This window comes from Pseudophryne corroboree, unplaced genomic scaffold, assembly GCF_028390025.1.
Source record: "Pseudophryne corroboree isolate aPseCor3 unplaced genomic scaffold, aPseCor3.hap2 scaffold_346, whole genome shotgun sequence".
NCBI classification, from domain to species: Eukaryota; Metazoa; Chordata; class Amphibia; order Anura; family Myobatrachidae; genus Pseudophryne; species Pseudophryne corroboree.
The window spans coordinates 319,867-332,030 of record NW_026970009.1 but is presented as its reverse complement, the minus strand read 5'-3'; positions in this window follow the sequence as shown (position 1 = coordinate 332,030).

Here is a 12,164-nt window from a genome sequence, read left to right as displayed (position 1 = left end):
TGGTTACAATGTAGCGCATAGGCGCTACATTGTAACACTGCCGCGTGCTGCCTGTCAGTGAGGACAGCAGCACACAGCTGATCAGGAGAGTGCTACAACGTGGCACTCCCTGATTGGCTGAAGAAACCCACTTAGCCAGAAGGCAAAGTGGGTTTCTGGCATTCGTGGGAAGGTGACCCATGTGCAAACATGGGTCACCTTTCAGTTCGTGGTCGGGCAACCGTTTTTTTGTTTTATTCAAGTACGTGGATTATCCCTGGATTTGCCGAGGAGCCTGGACCCCTGGATCTCGTGAGTAGAATTTATTCAACAGGTACCCCTTGGATTCTACTGGAGAAGAGGACCGACCTGCGTGGGAACTTAAGGTAAGTATGTATGTATGTGTGTATGTATGTAATAAAATTATACTTTCACGGTGTGTGTGTCTTGTGTTTTTTGGGGTATTTTTTTAGTGGTAGTACTACAGGTACCAGCGGGCCCGTTTTTCCGCCGCATGCTGGTACTTGTGGTTCTCCAAGTACCAGCATGCGGGGGAGGCTTGCTGGGACTTGTAGTACTGCTACTAAAAACAATATCTTTTATTTTACAACAAAGGCTATCAGCCCTCCCATCCGCAGCCCATTGGATGGGGGGGGACAGCCTCGGGCTTCACCCCTGGCCCTTGGGTGGCTGGGGGGGGGGGGACCCCTTGATTGAAGGGGTTCCCACTCCCCCAGGGTACCCCGGCCAGGGGTGACTAGTTGGATTTTTGATGCCACGGCCGCAGGGCACTATATAAAAGTGACCCCCGGCTGTGGCATTATCTGTCCAGCTAGTGGAGCCCGGTGCTGGTTTTAAAAATACGGGGGACCCCCTACTCTTTTTGTCCCCCGTATTTTTGGGACCAGGACCAGGCGCAGATCCCGATGCTGGTTGCTTAAATATGGGGGAACCCCTGTCATTTTTTTTCCCATATTTCTGCAACCAGGATCGGCTCAAAGAGCCTGAGGCTGGTTATGCTTAGGAGGGGGGACCCCACGCATTTTTTTAGGGGATTTTACATTGTTTAATAAAAAAATAAAAAAAACCCCAGCACGGATCACACAGATCCGGCCGAGATTGATTGTAAAAAAAAACCGCAGTGTTTTGCTAATCACTGCCGTAAAATTAGGTAAAAAAAAACGAATGACATCGACATCGGAAGAAAAGAAAAACACGAATACGACAGCTTAGTAAATCCATCGTAATAAATTCAAAAAGTTGCAGTTTTACACTGTCGATGTCATTCGTGATTGAACTTTGACCTATTTTCGGAAATTACGAATGTTAGTAAATGTACCCCTATGTCTTATATACACGAGCAGTGTGAAAACATCAATCGATGGGGGTAATTCCAAGTTGATCGCAGCAGGAATTTTGTTAGCAGTTGGGCAAAACCATGTGTACTGCAGGGGAGGCAGATATAACATGTGCAGAAAGAGTTAGATTTGGGTGAGTTATTTTGTTTCTGTGCAGGGTAAATACTGACTGCTTTATTTTTACACTGCAAATTAGATTGCAGATTGAACACACCACACCCAAATCTAACTCTCTCTGCACATGTTAAATCTGCCTTCCCTGCAGTGCACATAGGTGGTCATTCCGAGTTGTTCGCTCGGTAATTTTCTTCGCATCGCAGCGATTTTCCGCTTAATGCGCATGCGCAATGTTCACACTGCGACTGCGCCAAGTAAATTTGCTATGCAGTTAGGAATATTACTCACGGTTTTTTCATCGTTCTGGTGATCGTAATGTGATTGACAGGAAGTGGGTGTTTCTGGGCGGAAACAGGTCGTTTTAGGGGCGTGTGGGAAAAAATGCTACCGTTTCTGGGAAAAACGCGGGAGTGGCTGGAGAAACGGAGGAGTGTCTGGGCGAACGCTGGGTGTGTTTGTGACGTCAAACCAGGAACGACAAGCACTGAACTGATCGCACTGGCAGAGTAAGTCTCGAGCTACTCAGAAACTGCACAGAGATGTCTTATCGCAATATTGCAAATCTTTCGTTCGCAATTTTAAGATGCTAAGATTCACTCCCAGTAGGCGGCAGCTTAGCGTGTGCAATGCTGCTAAAAGCAGCTTGCGAGCGAACAACTCGGAATGAGGGCCATGGGGGATAATTCTGAGTTGATCGCAGCAGGATTTTTGTTAGCAGTTGGGCAAAACCATGTGCACTGCATTTACGAACAGATGATTTTTTATATAAATTTTAAAATGTTAGTAAATGTGTGGTTTTTTTTCAACCTGGAAGCCCAACATCGATTAAGATCGATCTTAAATAGACCCCTGGGTTTTAAGGATAACCATGGTTGAGTCCAATGGTTAATTCACATTGACCGAAGTTCTAATTAAGTCACCTGTGCTCAAGCATGATATCCTTAAAATCTGGATTGCAATGACAGCATTTTGGAACTATGCCTAAGGGTTTAATTTTTACATTTATCCACTGACAATAAATCTACCTACAATATCCCTGTAACTGTTATGATTACAGTATTTCACTAAATAATTTAATTTGCTGAACCTTCTGTAAAAAGAAATATTAAGCTGCTGTAATTCCCAGTTGCAGCAAATTTGTTAGCTAGTGGGCAAAACCATGTGCACTGCAGGGTTGGGGGGGGGCAGATATAACATTTGCACAGAGATTTAGGTGGGTTATATTGTTTGTGTGCAGGGTAAATACTGGCTGTTTTGTTTTTACACTGCAATTTAGATTTCAGTTTGAACACACCGCACCAAAATCTAACTCTCTCTGCACATATTATACACCCCCCCCCCCCCTGCAGTGTACATGGTTTTAGCTAATAAATTTGCTGCTGTGATCAGATCTGAGTTAAGCCCTATGTATTTGGCACTGGCAAATGGTTAGAGGCCTTGCTGTAGAGCTCACACCTTTCTTATCATGCATTGTAATATTTCCTATGTCCTGATGTTGTGCTCTCTGCTCCATCCAAGTAAACAGCAATGTAGCATGGCTATCAAAGAGCGTGAAGATTGCAGATTTCCTGGGATTAATGCTAAGGAATGCTATTCCAGAGGCTGCTGCTTTAATTCAAGTGTCACTGGGGTTAAATGGTGTTTTTACCTTAAAAACACAGGTAGAGTATATAGTACAGTGGTAAAGTGGGAGCATGTAGTGCTATTGATTACAGATTTGATGGAGCTTAAACATGGATAAGGTCCATGGCTCTAAGAGTTTATCTTGTGTATCCTTTATTCTTAGTCATGGTCAGATAAGATTAGAAAATACCATTTAAGTGGAAATTTCCTGTTAGCTGTTTTTCAGTTTGCTCAACTGTCTGATTAACTGGTCCTAAAAAAGGACCAAAGGAGCTAAATTGCCCTGTGATCTAGCTAAATTGCCCCAGTTAAAAAAAAAAAAAACTAAGCTGCTGTAATTCCTGGATGTTTCCTTACTGCATCAACAGGAAGTGACAAGAAACAATGTAATGTGGAACCGTACAGCAGAAGGGATTGCGGCTACCCCACAATAAGTGCAGCGGAATGTAAGAAGAGGAATTGTTGCTTTGACTGCAGCATTCCCGGGGTTAACTGGTGTTTCTTCAAGTCACAAGGTATGGAGCTGCTGTATAGTTACTCGCAAGTCAGTAGTTGTATGATGCTCACACCTGTTAAACTGGATACACACAGAATGCCCTACACAGGGGGTGAAATGAGCGCCCCCCCCCACCCCCCGTACGCTCAGCACACATCACGCTGTGCTGAGCGGGGGCAGAGATGTGTGCTGAGCAGTTCGCTCAGCACACATCTCTCCCCAAAATCGGGCCATGAATACGGACCTTTAAACTGGATCCACACTTAGATTATCTGTCCAATTTTTTTTTTCTAGTTGAAACAAAATTATGCTAATATGTGGCAGCAAATGACAATTGACCATTTGCTCACAAACACTGGAAAACATCCAAAAATGGTCATTTAGATAAATTGGTTAAATCCATTTCATTTAGCTAATTTATCCAAACTACCTTTATTGTATCTTTGTGGGTGAATGATGTGTGGGTCAGTGTTGAGGGTGGTGGAGGAGATGGGTAATAGGCACAGCAGGGTGTGGACAGTCAAATAGTGTGCTTAGAGGTTCAGAGTCATTGTATGAGACTCTGGCAACAGTGACTTGATGAGTCTGGTGTCCATAGGGTGGGACGCATTAACCTTTTTATGCTATTGAAATAGTTCTCCTCCTGACCGACGCAGTTCCTTGCTCCGAGGTTGGTGTATTGTCCTGTTGCAGCGCCTCTCCACTGTGGTCACAGTGAGCTGTGTGGTGTTGCTGGCGCATGCCAATCTCCCCCCAACCTCCCTCTTGCATTTCAGACCTACGTACGCATGATGGGATCTTGTATGATATGCGCGTGTGCTGTAGAGATGAAAGTGGGGGTGAGGAGGCAGATCGTGAGATGGGGAAACTTTGTGGACTGTTAGCGAAGGGGAGCACTGGGCAATCTGAGTTGCAAAGAGGGCAGCAGAAAAGGTTATTGCATGTGCACTGGTGACAGGTCCATCCTTGGTGGCCAGCCTCAGTGGTGAAGGGGTACATGAGCTAGTGTCCCTTGGCCAGCCATGTACCATGGCCACCTCCCTACCTCCTATATATTCTCCCTGATCTGTCACTTTGTTACGGTCTGCTGCTGGCACTGGTGTATCGTCCTGCAGATGCCGTCTCCGCCCATTGCTGTGACTTCCCCCAGAGTTAGCCACACAGAGTGACAGATCTGGGAAAATATATAGGACATCATTACTTTCACTTGCAGCCTACCTTATTTTTTGCAGCCTAGCATGCTCCTGCCCCCTTCTCTCACTAATACTTCTACAACATTCATGAACTCATCTTAAGGTTTCTTTATTATTCAGTCACACTGTCTTGGATCCAAACCATTTCCTGTGGCATTGCAGTCAAACAATTGAGCTATTTACCCTTGCATAGAAAGGTATAATCTAAGCTAGAGAATTCTATTTGGAGCTCACCTTGTACTTTGTGAAGAAATAATCAGCTTTGTGGCTGAGCAGATATATGGAGTGTGTGGCTGCACACTGCATAGATCTGCTGAGTTGCAATGCTAATAATTTTTTTTTTGCAAAGTACCAATAGCTTCATTGTGAAGGTGGAAAGAAGGGTGTTACGGCATGGAATGTACAAACTGCGAGACCCTGCTGGTAGCGCCTTTGTCTATTTAGTAGGAAGGGCACGTAACAGCCGGGGGGCAATGGAGGAAGCCCCTTTAGGGCTGGAGCCCGGCGGCAACTGACTCCGTTGTCTCTGGCAGTTCCGCCCCTGGACTAGAGGAATGGTCAAGAACATGGCAACATTTAATGCCAAAAAATGCAAAATCATACACGTCTCAAAAATGCAAAGGCTAACTATAATATTAAGGGCATTATAATGGCAAGAGGAAAGCTATCTAAGTATTACTATTTCAGGTGAGCAATGTAACAAAGCAATAGGAAAGGCAAGTCAGATGCTTGTTTGCATAGGTTAAAGAACCAGTAGCAGAAAAAAGTAATACAGGTTGAGTATCCCATATCCAAATATTCCGAAATACGGAATATTCCGAAATACGGACTTTTTTGAGTGAGACTGAGATAGTGAAACCTTTGTGTTTTGATGGCTCAGTGTACACAAACTTTGTTTAATACTCAGTTATTAAAAATATTGTATTAAATGAACTTCAGACTGTGTGTATAAGGTGTATATGAAACATAAATGAATTCTGTGAATGTACACACACTTTGTTTAATGCACAAAGTTATAAAAAATATTGGCTAAAATGACCTTCAGGCTGTGTGTATAAGGTGTATATGAAACATAAATGCCTTCTGTGCTTAGATTTAGGTCCCATCACCATAATATCTCGTTATGGTATGCAATTATTCCAAAATACAGAAAAATCCGATATCCAAAATTCCTCTGGTCCCAAGCATTTTGGATAAGGGATACTCAACCTGTAATGCCACTGTATAGGTCCTTGGTACAGCCACATTTAGAATCCTGTGTTCAGTTCCAGAAGCCATATCTCCAGAAGGCTGTAAATACATTAGGGCAACTAAAATTGTGCATGGCCTACATCACAAAACTTACCTGGAAATACTAAAAAATGTTGATGTGTATAGTTTGGAGAAGGGAAGAGGGAACATACAGTAATAGAAACATTTAAATATATAGGGAGGAATGTAATAGGGTGTGAGAATCAGAAAGTGAGAGATTTTGTGTTTTTTCCTGTTGTTTTTTTTTTTGTTTGTTTGATTGTTTGTTTTTAAAGTGGCAATCCTTTACATGGCAAAACCAGGTTGATATTTGCCATGTAAAGGATTGCCACCGTGGGCATGTGTAGAAGGGGCACTGCTACTGTTGGCATTATGTGTGTAAACTGCACTGATATGGTGGTTATGTGTATAAAGGGCACTGCGACTGTGGGTATTATTATTATTATTATTATTATTATTATTATTATTACATGCGGTGTAATGACAATAAGATAGTGCTACTGTGTGGCGTATTTTGATTTGGGGTGCTATTGTGTGGCCATGCCCCTTCCTTGTGATACCACACCTTCTTTTTTTAAGGAGCGCACTGTCCCTTTATTAAGTATTGGAGAGAGGGCCCAAATTAATAGTTTGCAGGGAGGCGCCAAACACCCTAGCACTGGCCCTTTGGTAGGGGACAGGATTTGCTTCTGCTTGTGCACATATGTTATGATTGCCAGCCAACAGCACTGGTTTTGCCTATAACACTAACTATAAATATTTTGAATTGGTCCTGGACCACCAATCCAAGGCACCCCTGCAAGTGTCCTGAGGCACCCCAGGGTGCAGTTTGAGAACCACTGGTCTAGTGAGTACCCAGGATAATTATTGTAGCTGGTCTGCGGGTAACAGCTCTCAGATCCACTTCTAGAAAAAATGCAGCAATGTAATTTGAGTGACAAACTGCAGAGATGAACCCTTTCTGTGACTGCTGCACAGGGATCACACAAACTCTATTCATAGGGCTGACTTCACTTAGGGGAGATGTTCTCACCCCGCAAAGAAGTGCGAGTATATACCGCACTTACGGTACCATTGGATTTACAGATATTTTCTTGCAATACACTATGGGGGTCATTCTGAGTTGATTGCTCGCTAGCAGTTTTTAGCAGCCATGCAAACGCATTGTCGCTGCCCACTGGAGAGTGTATATTCACTTTGGAGAAGTGCGAATACTTGAGTAGCAGAGCGCCTGCAAAATCGTTTCAAAATAAGACCAGCACTGTAGTTACACTTCGTGTGCGTTGATTCTAACAACCGAGGGACGGCTTTTGATGTCACACACCCATCCAGCGAATGCCCAGCCACGTCTGCATTTCTTCTGCCACGCCTGCATTTTTCCAAGCACTCCCTGAAAACGGTCAGTTGCCACCCAGAAACGCCCTCTTTCTGTCAATCTCCTTGTGGCCTGTTCTGTGATTGGAATAATCGCTAGAACTAGTGCAAAACCACAATGGACTTTGTACCCGTACGATGCACATGCACATTACGGAGCATGCGCATGCACAGATTAGCCATTTTTTTTCAACTGATTGCTACGCAGCGAACAATGGCAGCAAGCGATCAACTCGGAATGACCCCCTATATACATAGAAACATGGATTTTTACTGCAGGAATTATGGTTAGTTTAGGGGTATCGGTTAGGGTCAACAGAGGTGTAGCTAGGGGTCCAAGCGCCCCTGGCAAAGTAAGGGACTGGCGCCCCCCCTTTCGATAAAGCATTGCAGTCCATTGGCGGTTACCATGTTGGAGCCACAGCAACTGACCCCCTCCCCCACACGCTGCCCTACATCATCGGCTGGGATTCACTGTTGGTGTGAAGCCACTGGGAACATTCTGGTAGCATTAGCAGCAGTCTGTGTCATAGATAGGGAAGGCAGAAGGTTAACTAGCTAATAGCAGTCTGTTGGCAGCAGAGGCTGGGCGGGGGGCTGAGAATGAGTGTCCAGTCTGCTCAGACAAAAATATTTTGTGATCAGGGCTGGTTCTAGACCAAAGGAGCCAATGGCAAAAATTTCCTTTGGCACCCCACCCCCCCCACACACACACACACACATACACACACACACATACATACACACACACACACACACACACACCAAAAAAGAACATATCCCAGTTTAACATAACGCTATGTGGTGCAAGGTGTGGAGCTGGTCACTTGTATCAGACCTCTGACATTTGCCTTTTCACCCATATTGCATACTTTTTGTTGCAGGTTGTGTCTTAATTCAAGAAGTGTTCTAAGTACTTCAGCTTAGTATCTTTACTGACCCCTCTTTACCCCACACTACATAACTGACCCCTCTATACCCTACACTACATCACTGACCTTTCTATAACCATCACTGCATTACTGACCCCCTAGAGATGTGCACTTGAAATTTTTCGGGTTTTCTGTTTTGGTTTTGGGTTCGGTTCCGCGGCCGTGTTTTGGGTTCGACCGCGTTTTGGCAAAACCTCACCGAATTTTTTTTGTCGGATTCGGGTGTGTTTTGGATTCGGGTGTTTTTTTCAAAAAACACTAAAAAACAGCTTAAATCATAGAATTTGGGGGTCATTTTGATCCCAAAGTATTATTAACCTCAAAAACCATAATTTCCACTCATTTTCAGTCTATTCTGAACGCCTCACACCTCACAATATTATTTTTAGTCCTAAAATTTGCACCGAGGTCGCTGGATGACTAAGCTAAGCGACCCTAGTGGCCGACACAAACACCTGGCCCATCTAGGAGTGGCACTGCAGTGTCACGCAGGATGGCCCTTCCAAAAAACACTCCCCAAACAGCACATGACGCAAAGAAAAAAATAAGATTTTACTTACCGATAAATCTATTTCTCATAGTCCGTAGTGGATGCTGGGGACTCCGTCAGGACCATGGGGAATAGCGGCTCCGCAGGAGACAGGGCACAAAAGCAAGCTTTTAGGATCACATGGTGTGTACTGGCTCCTCCCCCTATGACCCTCCTCCAAGCCTCAGTTAGGTACTGTGCCCGGACGAGCGTACACAATAAGGAAGGATCTTGAATCCCGGGTAAGACTCATACCAGCCACACCAATCACACCGTACAACTTGTGATCTGAACCCAGTTAACAGTATGATAACAAAGAAGTAGCCTCTAAAAAAAGATGGCTCACAACAATAATAACCCGATTTTTGTAACAATAACAATGTACAAGTAATGCAGACAATCCGCACTTGGGATGGGCGCCCAGCATCCACTACGGACTATGAGAAATAGATTTATCGGTAAGTAAAATCTTATTTTCTCTAACGTCCTAGTGGATGCTGGGGACTCCGTCAGGACCATGGGGATTATACCAAAGCTCCCAAATGGGCGGGAGAGTGCGGATGACTCTGCAGCACCGAATGAGAGAACTCCAGGTCCTCCTCAGCCAGGGTATCAAATTTGTAGAATTTTACAAACGTGTTCCCCCCTGACCACGTAGCTGCTCGGCAAAGTTGTAAAGCCGAGACCCCTCGTGCAGCCGCCCAAGATGAGCCCACCTTCCTTGTGGAATGGGCATTTACAGATTTTGGCTGTGGCAGGCCTGCCACAGAATGTGCAAGCTGAATTGTACTACAAATCCAACGAGCAATAGTCTGCTTAGAAGCAGGAGCACCCAGCTTTTTGGGTGCATACAATATAAACAGCAAGTCAGACTTTCTGACTCCAGCCGTCCTGGAATTATATATATATATATATATATATATATATATATTTTCAGGGCCCTGACAACGTCTAGCAACTTGGAGTCCTCCAAGTCCCTAGTAGCCGCAGGCACCACAATAGGTTGTTTCAGGTGAAACGCTGACACCACCTTAGGAAGAAACTGGGGACGAGTCCGCAGTTCTGCCCTGTCCGAATGGAAAATCAAATATGGGCTTTTGTAAGACAAAGCCGCCAATTCTAACACTCGCCTGGCCGAGGCCAGGGCCAACAGCATGGTCACTTTCCATGTGAGATATTTCAAATCCACAGATTTGAGCGGTTCAAACCAATATGATTTGAGGAATCCCAACACTACGTTGAGATCCCACGGTGCCACTGGAGGCACAAAAGGGGCTGTATATGCAATACTCCCTTGACAAATGTCTGGACTTCAGGAACTGAAGCCAATTCTTTCTGGAAGAAAATCTACAGGGCCGAAACTTGAACCTTAATGGACCCCAATTTGAGGCTCATAGACACTCCTGTTTGCAGGAAGTGCAGAAATCGACCTAGTTGAAATTTCTTCGTGGGGCCTTCCTGGCCTCACACCACGCAACATATTTTCACCACATGTGGTGATAACGTTGTGCGGTCACCTCCTTCCTGGCTTTGACCAGGGTAGGTATGACCTCTTCCGGAATGCCTTTTCCCTTAGGATCCGGCGTTCAACCGCCATGCCGTCAAACGCAGCCGCGGTAAGTCTTGGAACAGACATGGTACTTGCTGAAGCAAGTCCCTTCTTAGCTCCCGAGGCCATTAGTCCTCTGTGAGCATCTCTTGAAATTCCGGGTACCAAGTCCCTCTTGGCCAATCCGGAGCCACGAGTATAGTTCTTACTCCTCTACGTCTTATAATTCTCAATACCTTGGTTATGAGAAGCAGAGGAGGGAACACATACACCGACTGTTACACCCGCGGTGTTACCAGGACATCCACAGCTATCGCCTGAAGGTCTCGTGACCTGGCGCAATACCTGTCCCGTTTTTTGTTCGGGCGGGATGCCATCATGTCCACCTTTGGTCTTTCCCAACGGTTCACAATCATGCGGAAAACTTCCCGATGAAGTTCCCACTCTCCCGGGTGGAGGTCGTGCCTGCTGAGGAAGTCTGCTTCCCAGTCGTCCACTCCCGGAATGAACACTGCTGACAGTGCTATCACATGATTTTCCGCCTAGCGAAAAATCCTTGCAGTTTTGCCACTGCCCTCCTGCTTCTTGTGCCGCCCTTTCTGTTTACGTGGGCGACTGCCGTGATGTTATCCCACTGGATCAATACCGGCTGACCTTGAAGCAGAGGTCTTGCTAAGTTTAGAGCATTATAAATTTGCTCTTAGCTCCAGTATATTTATGTGGAGAGAATTCTCCAGACTTGATCACACTCCCTGGAAATATTTTCCCTGTGTGACTGCTCTCCAGCCTCTCAGGCTGGCCTCCGTGGTCACCAGCACCCAATCCTGAATGCCGAATCTGCGGCCCTCTAGAAGATGAGCACTCTGTAATCACCACAGGAGAGACACCCTTGTCCTTGGATATAGGGTTATCCGCTGATGCATCTGAAGATGCGATCCGGACCATTTGTCCAGCAGATCCCACTGAAGAGTTCTTGCGTGAAATCTGCCGAATGGAATCGCTTCGTAATAAGCCACCATTTTTACCAGGACTCTTGTGCAATGATGCACTGACACTTTTCCTGGTTTTAGGAGGATCCCGATTAGCTCGGATAACTCCCTGGCTTTCTCCTCTGGGAGAAACACCTTTTTCTGGACTGTGTCCAGAATCATCCCTAGGACCAGCAGACGTGTCGTCGGAACAACTGCGGTTTTGGAATATTTAGAATCCACCCGTGTTGTCGTAGAACTACTTGAGATAGTGCTACTCCGACCTCCAACTGTTCTCTGGACCTTGTTCTTATCAGGAAGTCGTCCATTTTCTTTGAAGACGAATCCTCATTTCGGTCATTACCTTGGTAAGGACCCGGGGTGCCTTGGACAATCCAACGGCATCGTCTGAAACTGATAGTGACAGTTCTGTACCACGAACCTGAGGTACCCTCGGTGAGAAAGGCAAATTTTTGGGACATGGAGGTAAGCATCCCTGATGTCCCGGGACACCATATAGTCCCCTTCTTCCCGGTTCGCTATCACTGCTCTGAGTGACTCCATCTGGATTTGAACTTTTGTAAGTGTTCAAATATTTCAGATTTAGAATAGGTCTCACCTAGCCTTCTGGCTTCAGTACCACCATATAGTGTGGAATAATACCCCTTTCCTTGTTGTAGGAGGGGTACTTTGATTATCACCTGCTGGGAATACAGCTTGTGAATTGTTTTCAATACTGCCTCCCTGTCGGAGGGAGACATTGGTACAGCAGACTACAGGAACCTGCGAGGGGGA